The sequence below is a fragment of the Ambystoma mexicanum genome, chromosome 4p, assembly GCF_040938575.1.
Source record: "Ambystoma mexicanum isolate Mex_15411 chromosome 4p, UKY_AmexF1_1, whole genome shotgun sequence".
Classification (NCBI taxonomy): Eukaryota; Metazoa; Chordata; class Amphibia; order Caudata; family Ambystomatidae; genus Ambystoma; species Ambystoma mexicanum.
This window is the reverse complement of record NC_090927.1, coordinates 139,890,540-139,913,498: the sequence shown is the minus strand read 5'-3', so window position 1 is coordinate 139,913,498 and position 22,959 is coordinate 139,890,540.

Sequence of the window (22,959 nt, the reverse complement as noted above, 5' to 3'; positions counted from 1 at the left end):
TTTTGGCGTCTGGTTGCAGAGATTTGTACTCTTCTGTTCACACCTAGAGCGGCTCTTAATGCGTTATTTTGTAGGATTTGTATACTCTGGATAATATCTTTGTTAGCGGTGATATAAAGAGCATTAAAGTGTTGAGCCTAGAGAGTATTAAAGCTCTGGCCAGGATCAAGCAGCTGTCATTCGATAAGAAGGGTTTGCCGGTCCTAATGAGCTTGCACGTGTAGGCATGGTGGAGGCCATTGATTTGACTTGTTTGTCAAAGGATAGGGTATAGTCAAGGTAGAAACCGAGAGTTTTTACTTCCTTGGCCACCTTGATGAGGTTCCCATCAATAGAAAATGATGAGTATTGCTGGCCTAATTTCTTAAGGTTGAGGTGGGTACCCAGGATGATGAGCTCCATCTTGTCATCATTCAGGCATAGACCGTGATTGGCCATCCATGCCTGGATGATGTGATACACTCTTTTCACCAGTGCCAAATCCTTGTTGTAATCCCGAGAAAAAGGGAGGAGAATCTGAGTATCATCTGCATAATTGGAGTAGGTGATACCCAGAAGGTCCAGATCGTCGAACAGGGGCTTGGTGAATGTATTGTATAATGTAGGGAAGACACAGGAACCCTGGAACAGTAGGAGGAGGGCTGTTTTGCCTTTGTCTCTTAACTCATCGACCTGAGTTTTGAGGTCGATGAGAGAGGTTTCAGTCCCATTTAGGGGGGCAGAAACTGGATTGTCTTGCTCCCAGAAGCTTATGGTGTATCAGATATTTTTGGATCTGGGTGTAAGCAACCTTATTGAGTATTTTGAACAGAAATGGTACCGTCGTGATGGGACGATAGTTGGTTGGAATAACGAGGTCTAGGGATTGTTTCTTTAACAGAGGGAGTACCCAGGATTGCTTCAGGTTGGTGGGAATGGTGCCGGATGAAAAGGAGGCGTTAATCAGTTTAGAGATAAAGGGGGCAAGGTCTTTTGCGGCATCTTTTATAATCTGAGCTGAGCAGAGGTCAATTTGGCAATTGGAAGGCTTAAGTGAAAGGATGACTTTTTCTACCTCAAGTATGGATGTTTTAGTAAAGTAGAATCTACCGGGACGGTCAGATAGTGTTTCGCTAGTGGGGAGGCTAAGGTTGTTTAATTGTGGTAGCGAGTTGAGGGAGGCTTTTATTAAGGATATTCTGTTCTGGAGGGTAGCTACTTTATTGGCTAGTGCCTGTTGAATATCTGAGCACCATGTTTTGTTTTTAGTACAAATATCAGGTGTGGGGATGGGAGACTCTAGCTCTTTGTTGTATTTCACATTTTGGATCTAACAATACTCAGAAAGAGGAACCGTCATATAAGTCATCTTGAACCAACCAGAACAAGTGTAGTTCATCCTACCCCCGATCCAAACCCAAATATGATTTCCCCTATGCAAACAGACTTCGATATGTGTCAGCTTTCGTACTGGTTTGAGTATACACAAAGTGTCTCAGGCATTATGGCACAGTAGTCAAACACAGCCAGGGAAGTATAGTATAGTCAAACCCAGCCATTCTTGTGGGATATTACAACCCGTCTCATTGATCATGTGTGTCATAGATTCCATTTCAAAGAGGGGTAGAGCCCTGTTAATCCATTCTTGTTGGGGCAGTATTTATTTTTAATGCCCTGACAAGTTGACTCCAAGAGTAGGTAGGCAAGTAATATGATCCTGTGTGAGATAATGATCCTCGTCGGCACTAAATCCAAACAAATTCAGCAAGGGATTAGGCATCCTATTTACCCCATCAAGCTCAAAGGAGAAGGAAAATAACTCACTCTAATAGACCTGAATAGCAGGACAGGACCACCTCATGTGCCAGTATGTGGCAACTGAGCCACAGCTTTTCCAACAATAGGGACTAGTGTCAGGATACATTGTGGCCAGCATTCCTGTGGCGAGCTGCCATCTATGTAAAAGAGCATGAAACCTATATTGAGGGCACTGGAGGGTTGGTTGACAGATCTACAAATCCTCGACCACAACTCATCTTCCAACTCTACATCAAGACCTCTGCCCCACTGTGTTCTAACTCGAAGAGGCTCAGGGGATTCAGATGTAAATATTGAGGCCGATTCATGGAATTAATGTGCGCTGAAAATTCCAGCGAAAGCGTGCGAATCGCAGCGCAAGTGCAAAAATCGCAGCAAAACCTGCACACAGCGATTCATGGAAGTCCGTGCGCGTGTAAATCCATGGATGTGCGCTAAAATCCTGCGTGGCGCACGCTGGCGCACACGTCTTCAAACAGCGTGCGTTACGCGCACAGCGAAAGCGCACATAGCGAAGCGCACACAACAAAAGTAGGCGTAACACGGGGCGTAACACGCGGAATGGGGAACAACGCATGAAAATGTGGGCGTCACAGGGGAAGTGCAGGAGGCAAATGCGCGGAACGCCCACACGTGCGCCTACAACACGTATTCATGGAATCTAACGGGGCTAACGCGTGCGTCAAAAAAGACGCGCTAATCCAGAAACACGTACGCCAGCAGGAAGCAGGCGTACGTGGACCCGCGCAGCATAAAAGTGCACGCAAACAACAAACAAGCTCAGACGCCAAGATGAATATACCGTTCCTCACAGCAGTGGTCGTGGGATACCGCAGGAGGAGGAGGAGGATAGTCAGGCCCAGAATTTTTACACCCAGAACCAGACTTTTTGGGATGCCTGATGACCAGGTGTATGGGAGGTACAGGTTTCCACCTCACATAATACTTGACCTGGTGAGTGAGTGGGAGGATGATCTCACATCACCCACCCTGTGCTCCCAAGCACTGATCCCCTTGGAAAAAGTGCTCAATGTACTGCACTTCTTGGCCACTGGTTCATTTCAGCGGACAACTTCCATAGTGGGGGGGGGGTCTCACAGGCCACGCAGTCACGCTGCCTGCACCAGGTGTTGGCCATCATGACTGCACGCCCATCAGTCTGCAGGCACATATACCTTCCCAGAACACCTGCAGAAAGGCAGGCTGTCGTCCAGGATTTTTACGGGGTGGCACACTTCCCCAAAGTGCTAGGTGCCATTGACTGCACCCATCTGGCTCTACGTCCTCCCAGGGCAACTGAGCACATCTACAGAAACCGCAAGCACTGGCATTCCATCAACGTGCAGGTAGTATGTGATGCCAAGGGAATCATCACCTCAGTATATGCCAACTATCCAGGGTCCACCCATGACAGTTTCATTTTCAGAATGTCAACCATAAACCGGGACCTAGAAGCTGGGCGGCATGGCGATACATGGCTGCTTGGTGAGTATAAATGCCCCTGCACATGCATACATGTCAGATACTGAGTAATGTCACAACCCCACTAATGATACCCATCATCACCTCCCCAGGGGACAGTGCCTACCCACTGAGCACCCACATGATGACGCCAATTCGGAACCCCACCACACCACCCGAGGTAAGATACAACACAGCCCATATTGCAACCCGGGGCACAGTGGAGTGCACATTCGGAGTGCTCAAGTCACGCTTTCGCTCCCTTGACCGCTCTGGTGGGCAGCTGCTATACGCACCCCCAGTAGTGTGCAGGATCATAGTGGCAGCATGTGTCCTGTACAACGTTGCAACACGCCAGGGCCTGCCGGTGGACATGGTGGTGCCACCACATCCCCAACCACAAGCACAGCCGCTGCGCATGGGAGGGGAAAGGGCACGTGGTGAGGCAGCCCGTACGCAGCTGGTGGCTAATTACTTCACCTAAAATCACACCCATGTGGAGGGCACATAGCCCTGGCACATACCAGGTGACAATCAATGATGATGACATAAGGGACAGTCAACTGTCACAACCATACCAGCCTGAGATTGGTCACCTGGAATTGTTACATTGTGTGCATCCCTACCTGCCGAAAGACAACCAATGCTGTGTCACAAAACAACACACACATTTATGCTGCATGAATGACTACCCCCTTGCAAAATACAACATGAAAATAGAGCCATGTCACCCAACCCCTCCCCAGCTCCGCCACCCAACACACCATGGCATGTCATGCAATGTGAAAGCAAACAAAGCAATGCACAAGACCTGACACAAGTGTCACAAAGTGCACTGTCCCAAATGGAAACTGCCCACAGACAATATGCTCCCAGTAATCAATAACAAACAGCACACATGAACAAATACTTACCACCAACACAATACAGCAACACACCATGAAACATTGCAAAAACATGACAGTACTAAGTCAAAGTAGTGGTAGTCTTACAACCTGAATAAGCCAGCACATCCACCCCTTCCAACTGTAGAGTGTTGCTGCCAAGTAAATGTGTCAGTGTACTGCATACAACATGAACTCCATCTGCAAAGGAGACGGCCTTGTGAAGACATGAGGAAGGAACCTGCAAATTAGGAGGAAGACCTGGATGCACAAGCACATATCAATACACAATGCATGTACAATACAACAACAATAGCCACTAGGGATGTACACACAGTATTGACTACAGACTGCCCACACAGCTCATGGGAGCCCAATGTCATTGTGTAAGTCACTGTCACTTGGTCACACCCTTTGTAAGCCCATGGAAACGGGAATCAGGAGGGGTGTGTGTGTCACGAACCCAAGCATCCAACCCAAACTCAGGACAAGCCTGCATGTGCCCAGCCGGAATACAGTGGATGCCCACGGGAGCCACACAAGGCAACACACTGTTAAAAAAAAAAATATCAAAAATGGCCATGTGGGGGGTGGGGGTGAGGCCACCCAGGAGGTTCGAGGACAGGGTGCACACCAACACCCACCTGCGTGGATGTTGCAAAAAAAAAATACCTCCATGGGCTCATGGCCTGCACGGCTATGCCATTGTGGGAGAACTGCTGTCGCTCTCTTCACCCTCTGCTGCTGCATCAGGAGGTGGCGGCACTATGGGAGGCAGCCCATGCAAAGCCCTGGTATGGTCCTCCATGGCAGCAAGCATGCGGGTCTGGAAGGTCTGATTCTGGAGGATTAAAGTGCGGAGATCCCCATGGAGCACGTCACGGGTTGCCTGCACTTCTGCACGCATGGCCTCGCGGGATGCCCGGATCTCCTCACGTGTTGCCTGCAGCTCTGCTGAGAGCGAACATGTGCTCAAGTTCAAGCAGACTCTGCCTGAGGTTATGGAGTTCCACCCTCAGGGCTTCCCTGTGGCCCTTTGACTCTATTGATATGGATTTGCGCAGAATCTCCAGTGCCGCCCGTCGGTCCCTGTTGGACGCCAACATGTCTTCCCTGTGTGATTGGCAAATGGAGTCTGTTGCCTGCTGTTGTTGCTCCATCTGCCTTTCAGGGGGGATAATGGAAGTGGCCACCCTCTCCATTGCCTGAGCCATCATTTCTACTGATGCTGCCTGTTGGGTTGCCATACCATACATGGGGTTTTCCAATACAGTATTGCCTGGTGGCGTACGGCCACCGTGTCGGCGGGCACCACACCTGTTTGGGGCAAGGCGATCTGCACCTTGCTGTGCTGGCACTGCCTGAGGCTGCAGGACTGCATTCCCCCTCTGATCTGCTGGCCCAGGAACAGGATCAGATGTTGTGGAGTGTGACCCTGCATCCGTAACCACCAAAGGCAGACCTACCAACACTGACATCCCCATAGAGGGTTCTACCCCTGGTGCAGGTGGGTTGGACAGAACAGAATCCCTGCCAGAAGCACTGACCTGCGACAGCACATAAGTCTCATCATCCGACTCAGCACCTGAATAGAGGTCTGGGGAGCTGCACCCAGAGGCACCCCTCGACAGTATGGTCTGCAGTACCAAAGTGTTTTCACCCACCACCACACCACGTCCCCCACTGGTGCCTGGTCGTGGCTGAGAATCCTCCTGGGTCTGCACCATCTCCTGAACCTCACCAGCATCAAGTGCGTCGTCACCTGCAAAAACATGAAACACAAGAAATGGAAACAGGCATGAGCACCATAGCACACATATAGGCCTGACAAGACAGAGATCCTGTACATGGTTTACACATGTCCCACATGACTATAAACCTGGCATGCATGCACTGTCAATGATTTCGAAGGGGAGTCAAAAAGGCAGACAATGAGGACACCAAGATGGAAAAGCAACACATTCGCAGCATGTCTTGTAGCACTGGCATCACACATCAGCCTGTGAGTGGCATGTCCAATACACATACATGACACATGCCAGCACACAGATGTCATGTAGCATAGCCATGGTAAATTAGACAACTACAGTGATATGTCAGTGCATGAGTACTGTCACACATCCATGTCACATGGACATGCTGAGAAGATTAATGCAGAATAGTGTTGCAAAATATGCATGTGCCGCACACTGCAACACATCCAGTGTACAATTAGACAGTGATTGTAGGCAGATGTACACATCAATGGTTGGTCACTTCAACATGACAGGAAACAACTATCATGTTCCACATGCAAACAGGCCCTAAAAATAAATTTCAGCAGGCCAATACTCCCTCGCCCTGAATGGTTTAATCATTCACATAACCAGGTAACTAAAGTGGCACAATGTGGGGTGTAAACAATGACAGAAGCATGTCACATATGTGGAATTAGGGATGAAAAAAGCATATGAAAAATGGGATAATCTAAACAATCAGCCTGAATGAACACAGAAAAAATCAGAACAATGTTGTTGCAAGATGATATTTCAAGTGCAACAGCAGTAATGTGGGGCTAATTGGCTACTGTGGGCAGAAGGGATACTGTCATACCCAAATCAAAGGCACGTGAATATATTGGAGGAAGCACATGGGTGACCCATAACACTCAGGAGTACACACCCTCACCTGGCACTCAATCAGAACCCGTCACCCAAACAACATACACATGGATTACACACACATGCATGGGCACTCACCGGACAATGCCTCGTAATCAGGTAGCTCACCCACGCCTTGGATCTGTTCCTCTGTGACGAAGGTCCCAGCAGCAGACTCATGTTCAGTGAGTTTGTTGTCCTCTGGTGGAGACCCACCGCCAGTCACCAGAGTAGCGGCATGATTTGAGGCCAGCTTGTTCTTTGCTCTGCGTTTCAGGTCATTCCACCGCTTGTAACAATCATTAGCTGTGCGCCTCACCAATCCAAGGGCACTTATGCGGTCTTCGATGGTCTGCCAGTGTGCCCTACGTTGACCAGGTGTCGTCTTGCACCCTGCAGTCACCACCATTTTGCGGCTATATGCCGACACATAGGTCACAAGTGCATCAAGGTCGGGGTCATTAAAGCTAGGCTTCTTTGACGCGTCAGACAGTGTAGCCGTGTCTGGGGTCTCAGCCTGTAGTGCCAGAGCACCCTTCTTCCTCTTTTTCAAAGGTGGAGCAGAGCCTGAGTGGCTTGAGCCGCTCTGGTCAGTAGGGGCAGAAGCGCAGGTAGACTGGGTACTGGGAGTGTGCAAAGGCACAATGACCATAGGTCTTGGTGCAGGCATTGGCTGAAGTGTGATGTTGGCAGGGGCAACGTCAGTTTGATGGACCAGGACCAACACTGTCCCGGCTGGGAGACTCAGAGCTGGGGTGGATAGAGCTCCCCACCCTGCCTACTTGGGGCAGCAGATGACATCGCTGCCCCAGATCCACGCGGCCTGGTGACACCAACTTGCACCGGCACATGTGGCTTAGACTTGCTGACCTGGAAGTCAGCCTGGGAGTCATCCTGTGCCGGGTCAGGTGCCACAATGGGCTGGTCCAACAATGGCTGAGCTGGGATGGTGTCAGCCACGTTTCCCTCAACCATGGGGGGGGCACAGGTGTCCCTGATTGGTCCTCCACAAATGGGGGTCTGAGGGCATCCTGCAAATCCTGGCCACATCCCCTTCCGCGTCCACCACACCCACCCTTTGGAGGTCGGCCACCTTTGCCTCCCTTACCGTTTGGTCGCCTCCCAACCATGGCACTGATGTTGTTGTGCGTATGGGAGTTGCAGTAAACAATTGTCCTGGGCAATTGGGTGTGAAAGGGGTAGGGTACTAGATGGAATTTGTACCCTAGTGCTCTAGCAAGGCTGTCTGTGACCCCTGGGGTAAGATGACGGGTCACGCAACGCACAGGCACCCCAAACACAAAAAATAACGTGCACGCAACCCCTCGTAGACCACGTGCATGGAAAAATGAACCCGCACTACGCTGTGGCACCAAGAAACACAAAAATAAGCATACGCATGTTACACGCAGCCTACAATGACCTCTGAAGGGGTACGCGCCACACGGGGGAAGCACAGTTGGTAAATGCGTGCGCGACTCACCGTCTGCCTGGAAAAATAACATGAAAAAAAAGCGCATGTGCGCGTTGGCAACACCCCCGCCAAAAGAAGAATTGTACGCTGCCTGAGGAGACAGGACAAAAGAAGAAGTGAACGCTGTTTGAGGAAACAGGCCCAAAAACAAAAAGAACGCTGTCAGAGGTAACATGGAGTACGAACTTGAAAAGCTGTGAAGTAATCGCGTGGGAACCGACAAGAAGTACAGAATTCACTCACTCGCTCTCCACGAAAACCACGTACAAGGAAATGGGGTCCTACACGTACCTTTTAAAGCGGCCCACACGTACAGCGTCACTTACGCGTGTATGCGCTAAGGCCCTTTCCTCCAATTACACAAGCTGACACTCAGACATGCAGTTTTTGGACGTGTACGATGAACATGCACCCGTGTTGATGGAAACGCCCACGCGCGTCACATCACTTACGCGCATAGGCCCTTTCCTCAGATTACACGCATTCACACGTGGACGTGAAGTTTTTTCACGCGTGCTGAACCACTATGCCCACGTCACAAGGGATAGGCCCGTGTGCGTAAAGTCACAGAAGCGCTTACGCGCTAAGGGCCTTTGGTCCAAAGAAATCGTGTAAATGTGCTGACGCTTTTACGCGCTAAGGGCCTTTCCTCCAATTACACGCTGACGTGCAATTTTTTCACATGCCAAATCACTCCGTATCAAGCTGGCCATGCAACAGCACATGGAAGACCACGCTCCTGCCCAGAAGGCCAAATTACTGCCCCCCAGAGCCCCGAGCACGCTCCCACCTGCCATCTGCTGCTGCCTGACTGCCTGCTGCCCACGTGCCCTGCTATTTGCTGCCTGCATGTCAGCCAGGGGTGCAGTTGCTGTGACCAACCCTGCTGGAACCGAAGACTCCCGACTGGGATACCATCGCTCCACAGCCCAGCCCCAGGACCCAGTTGCCCACCCACTCTTGCCTCTGGGGTTGCCATGTCGGGCACAACACCATCTGGCACCACTGGCAACCCCCAGCCAGAGAGGCAGAGGGCCACCAGCTTCACTGCCAGGGAAGTTGGTGTCCTGGTGGTGCAAGTCCTGGGGCAGTATGATGCCCTCTTTGGAAGTTTGTGCGCCGACTATGAAGGACGGACCAGGATCTGGATGGACATCGTGACTGCCATCAACACGGAGGGGGTGGCAGTCCGCGACTTACAACATGTCAAGAAGCGCTGGGAGGACTTCAGGTCCAGGACCCTCAACAAGGCCGGCGCCTCTTGAAGGCAGTGGATGCCAAAGGGTGCCGGGCCACCTGTCCGACTACCAAATGAGGGTCCTGGAAGGCATACGACCAGTGCTCCACGTCCAGGTCCTTGAGAGGCAGACCCGTCTGGAGTCAAGCGTTAAGTGTACATGCATACTGATTGGACGCTGTGCGTGTCGTGGTGTGCCAGTAGTGTGCAGGTTGCACATGTGTTTTTGTAGGGGCATGTAGGGATGTGTATCTACAGGGGCGTGAGGCTGACACATGTGAGTCCTCTCAGGTGTGAGACACATCGATGGTGTATGTGTTGGTAATCATGCAGGCCAAATGCAGATGTGGGAGCACACATGTTTGAATTTCTGTGTATGTACGTTGGCATGGTTGTGGTGTCACACATGGATTGTGGTTGCAGCTGCATGTATCTGCACTGTGTACATGTGCATGTGTGTGTATTTGATAAGTGTGCAACTGTGATGCAACATGGATGCATGTGACACTGATATGTAGAAAGCTGAATGCCAGATGTGACATGGATGGCGATCGCATCACTGCGACAGTTGGTGGAGATGTACACATGTATGTAAGTGTGGTGGCATGTGTGCATGTCTTGTGCACTCCCCGTGTTTCATGTGATGTAAGGCTCACCTTCGACTGCTCATGCCGTTGTATGTGTATGGATGGTGCTGCCTGGTGCAATATTGCTGTGGAATTGCTTATGTGTGTGAGTTGAAATGGAAGGGACATATACTGGGTCTGGAGGTGGGGATTCCACTGGTGCTAGTGGTGCAGTGCAGGGGCAGGGACAGGAGGCAGCACAGGCTGCCGCGGAGGTGCCTGTGTGTAATCCTGTCCCCGATCCTGTGACTGCATCATCCTGCACCAGCAGGGATGCCTACGTCCAGACCCGTTTTCAGGGAGGGGATCCGCTTACAACAACTGGCCTTCCTCTCGCTGCGGACGTGGCTATCCGGGACTGGGTTGAACCTGTCCTGAGTGGGATGGCGTTGCGTCAACGGGGCATGCGAGGTGACCTGCAGTGTTTCCATGAGGACACTGCACGTCATCTCGAATGCCTCGTTGACCGCGTTGACCTACTGGGATGGTCGTCCTCCATGCCATCTTCCCACCCATGTATCACCTGGGTACCCTGTGGAGCTGCCTCTGACCCTGCTGCCAGGCTGGTGGAGGACACATCCCTGCCACAGTCGGGAGTCGGACGTCCAGCAGGGGTGGCCACCTCAACAACTGCACCCCAGCCAGAGGAGGATGTGCAGGCAGCAAGAGCAGGGGCAAGGCACAGCAGCAGCAGCAGCAACAAGGTGGGAGCCATGATGGCTCGGGGCCTTCAACATCCGAGGGGCAGGCATCAGCCAGAGGGCAGGAGGACCCAGTACTGGAAGTGTCTTCCGTGTGGCAGCGGTTGGGCCACACCATAGATGCGGAGAGGCAGCGGGCGGAAGAGGCACGGCTCACGATGGTCAGGGTGGAGAACTCCATGCGGAGGGCACTGAGGCGGGCCGAGTGCCTCGAGCCAATTCGCAGGGAGTTGGAGGTGAACATGTCATCGTCCCTGCGAACCCTCGGGGCCATGGAAGAGGACCGCCTCTGGGACATCGAGCGGGAGTTCAATGGTGCCCTGACCCGGGACATCGAAAAGTGAGCCGTCGGACTAGCCCACTGCCATTGTAAATAGTTTTTAGAGTTAGGTTTCCTTTTCCTTTTCCTTTGATTTGTGGTGAATGGACTATGCCACACACATTTGTATATATTTTTTTTATTAGGTAGTTTCTTAGGTAGGTTTCATTTCTTTTGTTGGGCTCATGGACCCTTGACAATGGATTGTACATAGTTGGACAATGGATTTATTTGAACTTTTTATTTGATTTTGAACATGGATTAATGGATTTTTCTTTTTACGTTTCCTTTGGATTTGCGTTGGTGGAGGGAGAGTTTTGACTATTTTTCCTTAGGATTACTTTGGATTGGTTGTACTTTTCATTTACTGATCTTTTTCACATGCTTTTCATTTCATGTTTGCTATTTTGTTATGCTTTCATTTCATTGCTTTATTTTTGTACATTTTCATATTTTAGTTCCATGTGTGGGATTCGCTCATTGGGTTAATGCATGTGAAAATGTGGGTTTACACAATCAATGACAACCAGTGTGTGTGTGTGACGAATATGTGTAGATGTACATACATGCCATTTGGGTTGTTTCATGTAATGGGCATTTGAATGTGGGGTGTATGTTATGCTTGGTTGGTTATTTGGGCAGGGGTGGTGTGCCATGGGATTTTGGAGGTCATGAGGGCCATGATTGTGGGTCATGTTGACATGTTGGAGGGGGACATGAGTGGGGGCCTGCTGGCAGGTGCCCCTCACTGATGGGGGTGGGGGTGCTGGAGGACATGAGTGGGACATGAGTGGGAGCCTGCTGGCAGGTGCCCCTCACTGATGGGGGGTAGGGGTGCTGGGGGACATGAGTGGGACATGAGTGGGGGCATGCTGGCAGGTGCCCCTCACTGATGGGCGGTGGGGGTGCTGGGGGACATGAGTGGGGGCCTGCTAGCAGGTGCCCCTCACTGATGGGGCTTGGGGGTTCTGGGGGACATGAGTGGGACATGAGTGGGGGCCTGCTGGCAGGTGCCCCTCACTGATGGGGGGTGGGGGTGCTGGGGGACATGAGTGGGACATGAGTGGGAGCCTGCTGGCAGGTGCCCCTCACTGATGGGGGGTAGGGGTGCTGGGGGACATGAGTGGGACATGAGTGGGGGCATGCTGGCAGGTGCCCCTCACTGATGGGCGGTGGGGGTGCTGGGGGACATGAGTGGGGGCCTGCTAGCAGGTGCCCCTCACTGATGGGGCTTGGGGGTGCTGGGGGACATGAGTGGGACATGAGTGGGGGCCTGCTGGCAGGTGCCCCTCACTGATGGGGGGTGGGGGTGCTGGGGGACATGAGTGGGGGCATGCTGGCAGGTTCCCCTCACTGATGGGGGTTGGGGGTGCTGGGGGACATGAGTGGGGGCCTGCTGGCAGGTGCCCCTCACTGATGGGGGGTGGGGGTGCTGGGGGACATGAGTGGGGGCATGCTGGCAGGTGCCCCTCACTGATGGGAGTAGGGGTGCAGGGGGACATGTGTGGGGGCCTGCTGGCAGGTGACCCTCACTGCTGGGGGGTGGGGGTACTGGGGGACATGAGTGGGACATGAATGGGGGCCTGCTGGCAGGTGCCCCTCACTGATGGGGGGTGGGGGTTCTGGGGGACATGAGTGGGACATGAGTGGGGGCCTGCTGGCAGGTGCCCCACACTGCTGGGGGGTGGGGGTGCTGGGGGATATGAGTGGGGGCCTGCTGGCAGGTGCCCCTCACTGATGGGGGGTGGGGGTGCTGGGGGACATGAGTGGGGGCCTGCTGGCAGGTGCCCCTCACTGATGGGGGGTGGGGGTGCTGGGGGACATGAGTGGGACATGAGTGGGGGCATGCTGGCAGGTGCCCCTCACTGATGGGGGGTGGGGTGCTGGGGGACATGAGTGGGACATGAGTGAGGGCCTGCTGGCAGGTGCCCCCCACTGCTGGGGGGGTAGGGGTGCAGGGGGACATGAGTGGGGGCCTGCTGGCAGGTGCCCCTCACTGCTGGGGGGTGGGGATGCTGGGGGACATGAGTGGGGGCCTGCTGGCAATTGCCCCTCACTGATGGGAGGTGGGGGTGCTGGGGGACATGAGTGGGGGCCTGCTGGCAGGTGCCCCACACTGATGGGGGGTGGGGGTCCAGGGGTGCAGGGGGACATGAGTGGGGGCCTGCTGGCAGGTGCCCCTCACTGATGGGTGGTGGGGGTGCAGGGGGACATGAGTTGGTGATCACTAGTGCAATGTGACACGTGGCCTGGCTGGGGTGCATGGCCATGGTGGACGGGCTGCCTGCGGGACATGTCCAGGGGTGCAGGGTAGTCCCCTGTGGTGTGGGCTGCCTGCAGGGGCCATGGAGGGGGAAGAGGGGACACCTGGGAGGACCCACACTGCCAATTCATGTGTAGGACTCCCTGCGCACCACACTGGATACACGTAACCGCTCTGACAGCAAATTTGCATGTGAAAATTCCCGCGCACCCCAGTTACACATGTACCCCACTCGCACAGGGCCAATCGTGTGTGAAAGTTCCCGCGCACCCCAGTAATACACGTACCCCGCTCGCACAGGGCCAATCGCGTGTGAAAGTACCCGCGCACCCCAGTAACACACGTACCCCACTCGCACGTGGCCAATCGCGTTTGAAAGTTCCCCCGCACCCCAGTAACACACGTACCCCGCTCGCACAGGGCCAATCGTGTGTGAAAGTTCCCGCGTACCCCAGTAACACACGTACCCCGCTTGCACAGGGCCAATCGTGTGTGAAAGTACCCACGCACCCCAGTAACACACGTACCCCGCTCGCACAGGGCCAATCGCGTGGGAAAGTTCCCGTGCACCCCAGTAACACACGTACCCTGCTCACACAGGGCCAATCGCATGTGAAAGTTCCCACACACCCCAGTAACACACGTAACCCGCTCGCACAGGGCCAATCGCGTGTGAAAGTTCCCACGCACCCCAGTAACACACGTACCCCGCTCGCATAGGGCCAATCGTGTGTGAAAGTTCCCGCGCACCCCAGTAATACACGTACCCTGCTCGCACAGGGCCAATCGCGTGTAAAAGTTCCCACGCACCCCAGTAACACACGTACCCTGCTCGCACAGGGCCAATCGCGTGTGAAAGTTCCCGCGCACTCCAGTAATACACGTACCCCGCTCGCACAGGGCCAATCGCATGTGAAAGTTACCGCACACCCTAGTAACACACGTACCCCGCTCGCACAGGGCCAATCGCGTGTGAAAGTTCCCGCGCACCCCAGTAATACACGTACCCCGCTCGCACAGGGCCAATCGCGTGTGAAAGTACCCGCGCACCCAGTAACACACGTACCTCGCTCGCACAGGGCCAATCGCGTGTGAAAGTTCCCACGCACCCCAGTAACACATGTACCCCGCTCGCACAGGGCCAATCGCGTGTGAAAGTTCCCGCGCACCCCAGTAACACACGTACCCCGCTTGCACAGGGCTAATCGTGTGTGAAAGTACCCACACACCACAGTAACACAGGTACCTCACTCGCACAGGGCCAATCGCGTGTGAAAGTTCCCACGCACCCCAGTAACACACGTACCCCGCTCGCACAGGGCCAATCGCGTGTGAAAGTTCCCACGCACCCCAGTAACACACGTACCCCGCTCGCACAGGGCCAATCGTGTGTGAAAGTTCCTGCGCACCCCAGTAATACACGTACCCCGCTCGCACAGGGCCAATCGCGTGTGAAAGTTCCCACGCACCCGAGTAACACACGTACCCTGCTCGCACAGGGCCAATCGCGTGTGAAAGTTCCTGCGCACCCCAGTAATACACGTACCCCACTCGCACAGGACCAATCGCGTGTGAAAGTTCCCGCGCACCCCAGTAACACACATACCTGATACTAGGCCACATTCCTGATCACTAAAGCATGCGTTTGTCATCCCGTTCTAAAAAAAAAAAAACAATCAGGATCCCTCACTATCTCCTAATTTTCATCCCATCTCTCTGCTCTCTTTAGCCAAGAAGTAACTTAAAGCTCTGGTCACTCCACTGCTCCGCTCGTTTCGGGAGGTCTTTGCTGCCCTGGATCCCATTCAGTCAGGGTTTAGGCCTGGCTAAGGCATGGAATCTGTTTTTGTGTTTGCACTCGACGATCTGGTCCAGATCGCAGATCAGGGGGGCATTGGTGCTCTGATCCTTTTAGATTGCTCTGCCGCATTTTACCACATTGATCATGCCATTCTGGTCAATAGAGTTTCTGCAGTGGGTGTCTCTGGCCGGGTCCTTGACTGGTTTCTTTCTTTTCTTTTGGGCCGCTCCCAATCCCTCTCTCTTCCTCTCTTCACTTCTGCTACCTTCCCACTCACTTGTGGAGTACCCAAGGGTTCTGCACCCTCCCTTCTTCTTTTCAATGTATATATATTCACCCCATCGTTAAACATATTCACTCTTTTGGTTTTTGGTGCTATGTCTATGCAGGGGACACCCAAATCTTGGTTCGCCTTGATCTGGCTCTCCTCTTCACCACTGAGCGCTGTCGTTCCTGCCTTTTGGCCATCCTGGGTAGCAACTGGCTCTGTCTTAATGGCGAGGTCCTTGTGGTTGGTGCCCCGCCCGACTTCTCACCTTGGTCCTTCGTCCTCAGCTTTCTGGCCGGCTGAACTCGGCCCTCTGCCACCTTCTTCTGCAGTAGTAAAAGATCTTGGCATCAAACTATTGGCGTTCCTGTCGAAGATCATCAAGCTTTGCATCCTCCACAAAGTCCCTCCCTCTCTCCCACCTCATCTTCGCCTTTCAGTTGTCTTGTCTCAGGTTCCATTGACTACTGCAACTCTTCCGGTGTCCAAACGGGTAAAGTTTAAGGCACTCTGCCTTGTCTATCGGACCGTTTACCAGATAGGCCTTGAGTATCTGCAGTCCAAATTTATGCAGTACATCCCCTCCCATCCTCTCTGTTCTGCCGCGGCCTGCTGTATTTCTGTTCCACGCTTTAGGTGCTCCCACATGGGGGGGCTGCTCTTTTTGAGTCGCCACTGCTCCGCTGTGAAATGCTCTACCTCTTTCACTCTGCTGCATCTGTGATTATCTACCCTTTCGGCACGTGGTCAAAACCTTCCTGTTCACTGCTTAATCCTCTGCTCTCTTTTTACCGCTGATCTCTCAGTCTATGCTGTCCCAGCACCATGATACCCTAGCTGGTGATGGTCAGCACTCTACAAGTGATCTTAACATAACATAACAAGGGAGGGACTGTGGCCTGTATATGATGTGAGCTAGCCCATTTGTTAGTATGCCAACTGTTATATAATAATACTGTGGTAATGTTCGTGCAACTCAAAGAATGTAGAACATGAGGACAAGAACATGTGAAATGGAGAGAAGGATTTGGATTTGAAGGAGAAGAGAAGGAGGTTGGAAAGACTCGGTCTGCTGTACCTGTTATCTAAGAAATAAGGAGAGACTGTTTTGCCCATACCAGTCTTCTTATTCGTCTGTAAGAGGAGATGTAATACTAGTTACGAAGATGGAAACAAAAGAAGAATGAGTCAGCTGAAGAATTCATTATGGCTTTACGAAGATTGGCTATCAAATGCGGATTTGCGCTTTGTAGGGAAGAACATCTGCGGGACCAGCTGATGATAAAGTGTAGCAATCACAAAATCTGTGAAGCGTTATGGAGAGAAGGGGATATTGGGTTGAACAGGGCCATTGATGTGGAAAAGATCATCAAGCACACAGAAACGTGCATTAAAGAAATGGGTGTGGAGCCTGTGGGGAGTCTGACAGAGGGAGCCAACCAAGTTGAGCGAAGTGCTAAACTCAAACATGGAAAGGCAAGCGATAAAAGCAAACCGCAAGCGAAAAAGAGGACGCACACTAAACTCAAGGACGAAGGGCGAACAATGGAAGGAGATGTTTTCGATATGTAGAGGGGAGTGTGACTATATAGCCTTGAGGATTTTTTGTTTGTTTACCTACATAACCCCTGGACGTTCAAGGCTAACCAGGAACCCTTAGATTTGAAAATATATTTATGGGGAAACCATTAATGCGTGGAATTCCTTCCCTCCCCTCAATAAAAAAGAACCTCACCAGTTTATCAGATTCGGACTAGCTCTCCCCTTTACAAATATCACACCACAATTAACCCTCACCCCTTTGCAATAGGTTAGCCAAGAATCAGGCCAGTGTAGAAGAATATATATTTATTCATCAATAGACAAAATCAATATCGCACAATAATGATCACAATGCACGCCACCTTACTCTGTGGCACAAAATCTTTCCTTTCCGACCAAAACTTCAATACAAACAAGTTGAACATCATTCACTTTTGGGATTAAAGATTCAGAAAATATCTAAACACACACATGTGCAGGTTTTGTTTCTAACCTCGAATTCCCCCTGTTAATATGTTAAGAGAAGCACAGATCTGGAGAAGAATTAAGAGGATTGGGTCACTTACAAAATACCCCCGAAAATGAACATAATAAATGCAGCACCATTGAACAGGACATGACCATTTTATTTGGCAGGGTATTTTGTTATTGGCATCACTTAAATACACATAGTGCTCTTATGTTGGTTGAAAATACATTTTACATGTGCAGCGCTCTATATTTCTGACCTCCCTGCACACTCTTAATTTCTAGGAATGCAACCATTATTTAACAAAATACTTTTCTCAATATATTGAATCCTTTTCCTAAACCACCCTGCAGTAAAAAGAACTCTCAATTTTTAGTCCCTTTCTCACTCACAGTAGAGAGTGTGCTTTTAAATCGGTTATTTCACTTTGTTTAACTTGGAAGAAACCTTTCTGCCCAGCACAAACTCAGAAATTCAGTTTTAGATGAAGAAACTGGATGGTTCAGACTGATTGCAGGTGATTCTGCCAGATGCTCCAGGATAGCAGCGAAATTTCTGGTGGTAGCTCTGAAAAGAGCTAACTCGACAGACACTATTTTGCCTTCTGTTAATAGACTCTGCGAATCTCCTCGCACAAAAGTGGTGTCCTAAGTAGCTTACAAATGACACAAAAAACTTGAGAATGCAGAACTTCTTTTAAATATTGAAAAACCTAAATAGTTAAACACAATAAAAAAATAAAAGTAATTCAATTTACAATTTGGAGCACCGCTGCTTTAAAGCAGGGTTCAGGGAGCGTTCAACAGTTCTGAATTTCGTTTGTTAGTAACCCTTTCCTTAAGGGAATTTTTGAGATTAGCAAAAGGGATATATGTGGTCAAAATTACCTTATAGGACTATATCTTTATTTAGACTGGGAGAGGGATTGGAGATTTCGAATTCCTATAAAATCACCCTGTGTCATTTGCCTATGTGGGAATTAATTAAATTATTAATAGATCACAACTTCTAGGGATCTAGTCCTGGACACTCTCTCCATGAATGTCTATATGGGAAAAGATAACAATTCAACAAGACCCCAACCAATGCTTTGTTCTGTTGGGATTAGGTACTCACATTGAATATCTGTCTAGGTGTATGCTCAAGAAAGCCATCAGGCCCCCTGAGTCATTTCATGGGAAGCATAGGGATCTGGTAAGACTGCCACTCCAGACCTTCTCCTCTGGTTATGGATGGGCACCAGCCTCAGCCTCTCTCCTGGTTCTCACCAGATTTTAGTCCACCTTTCTCATTGTCTCATCCATCTCCTTTTGTCTCCCTTGCAATCCTTGCAATTGTGGTTCACCTCCAGCTGTCTCCTTTTCCCACTGTGCCTCTACTTTTAAAATCCCCTAACCACACCCCAAAATATCTAAATTATGAGGTGCCGGCTCATTGATTGATACTCCTGAATGGCCATTTATTGTTTCCTACTACAAAGGTCTAACCCCTTTCCTCTAGTTGGTCCTTAGGTTTCTATGCTCCATCTCTGGGAGTTATGGCTCCACCTATTTGAAATGGCACTTCAATTAACTTCAGCATGACACTTTTCTTCAATTTATAGAGAGGGGTTCCAAACTATATATTTGTGAATTGGTGTAATCATGTTGGATGCAATGCGCTGTGTCTCATGTCGGCACGTGGGTGCAGGAGTGAATGGCAGATTTGCATGATTTTATAGAGAAAATGTATGTCACAATCACAAGATTTGACAGACAAGTATCTTATTCCATAACTTACCATATTCCCCAATCTACCCATAATTTATTCTGGGAAGCTGTAATCACATTGTAGCTAGTGACTCTGGTTCCCAAGGATGAATTTTGAGGGGAGTTGTATCCTCAGATCGGGCATTTCATAAGCGTTTTGGGAATATTTTAACCATTTCTGTCGGTGTCACAGTTCTCGAGTTAATGGCCAAAATATGATTCTCCATATAACCCAATGAGAATCTCTGATTATATACATATTATGAGTTAAATAAACAGCACATTTCTGTTCTAACAACTTAAATGTAGTCTGGGCCATCTGGAGTTATGTTACTTGGCCTTCAATAAATACCGTAACTTGTTTTCTCCTGTGGTTGATTTACCATCTGTGTTCTTATCTTCCTTGAGCAGAGGGGATAACTCTGCCCCTTGACTCATGTGACATTCTCCTGTAACATGTCAATTGTCCTCAGCTCATGCACCACACAACTGACTTGAATTTTTACTATTATTCAAAGTTCACATCCTTTAGCAGGGTCTTTGTTTGCTCAGTGTTGGTCAATTCACCCCAATAAAACTCTTCCCAGGCACAATGTCCATTCCCTGCCTGCCTCTGCTCAGCCTTCAAAGAGATTTCCTAGATAGAGGGGAAAGACAAAGGAAAAGACTGAACTTATCCTTTGCATCTGATGGGGGAAGGTCTCTGGGCTTAAAAGCACGTTTTCAGTACTACTACTTTGCCACCTCCTTCTATAATAGTATGGAGAAATGTTTTTTTTTTCTTCCAAAGTGTATTCCAATGGAAATTGTGGAAGCCTTCGATTGGGTAGAAAACAATGCAGTTTTTTTAAATTCTAAACTGTACAGTGGGATTTCAATTAAATGTTTTAAACACACAAGAGATTATAAACATTCGTACTCAGGATCCTGGTGACCCTAACCATTGTCATCACTGTAATATTGTTGGTGTGAACGAGTCACTAAATCATCTGTTATTATCATGTCCCAATTTGATGTTACAAAGAATTGAATATTTTTCACAATTTGTAAATAACATTGCATATGTTAAAAGCGAACAATTGTGGAATGAAATGCTCCATGGAAATTTGGTATCATTGAAATTAAGAGCGAACGTATTCTTAAAAAATATATGTAACTTATATAATATGTATTCCGAAATGCCACAAAGAATATGCTTGAAATAGTTATTGTTTGAAAACGGAATAGTAACAGTGTTTTAATGAATCTGTTTTTACTTTAGTTTTTTATTGATATATAGAAGTTCTGATACTAATGTTTTAGAAACGTTTGTAAAGGTTTAGATAAACCATAAACAATAAAGGGAGAAAAACATATATAAATGACTCTGATGAACAGAAATGAGTGCTTTATAATGCTTTTTTATTTCCATTACATGTTGACTGCTTCAATGTCTTTTATCACACGAGATGCATTTTGCTTCCATCTTCGGCCTTGCAGCTTATTTTTAAAAGTTTTTTCTGTAGCCATCACATTCCTTAATGTGTGCCTTTTAATTTACTTCTTCAGTGGAGTTTTATTTATAGTATAGTAATTTCCCGCCAAGCTGCAAAATGCACACCTTTCTCCCTGCCATCTCTCTGTTTTAGCAAGCTGTACTCTGGCTTTTCGGCTTAGTCGTTTGCATACAGGCCACTCTGAATTTGCACTTTCCTGAAATCAGTCCTTTGATGTTTGAGAATGAAATGCTGGTCTTGTGTCTGCCATTCAACAGTGTGCTTTATCCCACAGATTTGGGAGCACTGAACATTTCACTAATGACAAGGAGTGCTTCACACAACACATCATTTGTCATGACTGCGGCAAAAGGTACTCCTGGCAAGGTGTTTAGATATTGAACGAAATATGGAACCATAAAGTCGGTTCAAGATGCCACATCATCAGTGAGTGGGATGTGTTATGATCCAGGGGATGAGCCGGTTCAAGCCCTGCGTCCCCGAAAGCGCACATCCAGTCCCCAAGGAAAGACCCAGCAACCCCATATAGGGGCCCTTTGGACAGTGTCCTGGTGCCTATGGCGCCAGGCTCATAAAAGACATCAGTCCTGGCACCATAGGCGCCAGGCTCATTATGGGAGTGCTTGGGTGCACTTACCTGATGCAGACCATGCTGCAGGATCCCGGCCTCCTTGAGGCCGGAAAGGAACTACTTTACCTGTGGGACTAATTAACCATCCGGGCGTGGTCGGGGAAGGATACATACCTGATTGGAGGAAGGATACATACCTGGAACTTCTTCCAAGGCTATTTAAACCCCACCCGAACAGCCACACGTGCTTCGCGTTGTTCTGCATCTAGCAGCTGGACGCTCTCTGTGTCTGCTCCTGCATCCTGACTTCTGCCACGCCTGCCAGCATCCTGGATCACCTGCAAAGGAAGAGAAGAAGAGAACAGAAGAAGGAAAAGTCCTTACCTGCTAAATCCGCATCCCGGAGACATCTCGCCGACAATCCTGAAAAGGAAGACTTTTATTTAAAAGCTCATCGCGTCGATCGCTGCAGCGCCGCATTCCACTCACCTTTACAGGGCGCCTCCATGTTCAGCAGCGATCATCCGGATTCGCAGTCACGCCCCAGCGCCTAGGGAGAAAATGGCAAGAACAAAAGGTGAGAGAGAGAAGGGAATAAGGAAAGCTAAACCTCCATGTTAAGACTTACCTGTTGATTCATTCCCTCTTCATTTCGGGTCCGCGCCGCATCCTGGCATTTACGGACCCCGGCCCCTAAGGGGAAAAAAAGGACGTCAGCGTTAATGAGCGAATGAAAAGACATTATCAAAAAACGCTCATTAAAGACTTACCTGATTTCTACAAGGATTTCACCTCTCATCTCGGGTCGGTGCCTGTTCCCCGGCATTCCGTACCCCGGCCCCTATGGGGAAAAAAGACACTAGCATTAGTACATTAATGCATGGACACAAGGGGAACCTCTTATCAAAAAACTTACCTGGAAGCCAAGCAAGTTTGGTTCTCACCAATCCGAAAATCCAGTGAAGTAACTGGATACCAACGCGCCCCTGCATCAGAAGCAGGATGGAGAGCTCGTCCTTCCAGACCCTAAGGTGAGACGCTACGGGGAATCACAGAAGGGTTTCGAGGAGGGTGAGAGGGGAAAGTGGGAGGCCGATTGCATTACCCCGCAGACAGTTAATCCCCTATTTTCGCCTACAGAAGGATACTTCTGCGAGCCAGACAAGCCAGATTTGGGGGCCCGGTCCAGTCCGTCTTCCGAACCCTGCGCATCACCTTAGAAGAGGTCACAGCAGTGCGAACCAGGCCAGCGCCTCCGTGGGAGTCAGGTGAGCATTACAGAACGCGAAGCCTTCCTTCAAATTCCCACCCAGGCGCTATGGAAAGTTCTGAGACTGATCAGTTGGCCCAATTACTGGGGGAATTACGGGCCGAAGTACATGCCGCTCGTCAAGAGACTAATGCCCTCAGGAGGGAATTAATAATATCAAAGGAAAGAACTGATGACCTGGCCAGACAGCTTTTGCAAGGTCAAGCTGGGCAAACTCCTCTACCCGGTTCCGGAGGGAACCCCGCTCCTGTGGTTTCCAGTAACCCTGTGCAGATTAATCTACCCGGAAACATGCCGCTGGCCCCACCCGAACGCTTTGCTGGGGACCCCAAACGATTCGCCGTATTCATGAATCAGTGTCGTTTGCACTTCCTATGCAGACCTGGGGCCTTC